The following is a 235-nucleotide window of genomic DNA, read 5'->3' on the forward strand; positions in this document are numbered from 1 at the left end:
GCATTTGACGCACGACTGAGACAACTCAACAGATTCGGCATTTTGCATTAATTCACAGAAAATCACGGCTTGATGGTGCCAACGTTGGCACATATTAGCCTAGCATGGATGGCGCTAACGTTAGCACATAGTAGCATGGAGGGCGACATGATTTAAAATGAAGAAAACAGAGATCCAGCAGACAAGCAGCAAGACATTCCCAATCATCCTCGGCCTTATCTGAGAGAGATGTTTG

The 235-nt window shown here is 45.1% G+C and overlaps 1 protein-coding gene across 3 annotated transcripts in view; it reads left to right on the plus strand.

Moving 5' to 3' along the window:
• Positions 1–235, plus strand: part of LOC116699727 (endophilin-A2) — a 13827-nt gene that overhangs the window by 8617 nt on the left and 4975 nt on the right. The gene's annotated exons all lie outside the window — the stretch shown is intronic.

Source organism: Etheostoma spectabile, chromosome 12 (assembly GCF_008692095.1).
Source record: "Etheostoma spectabile isolate EspeVRDwgs_2016 chromosome 12, UIUC_Espe_1.0, whole genome shotgun sequence".
NCBI lineage: Eukaryota > Metazoa > Chordata > Actinopteri > Perciformes > Percidae > Etheostoma > Etheostoma spectabile.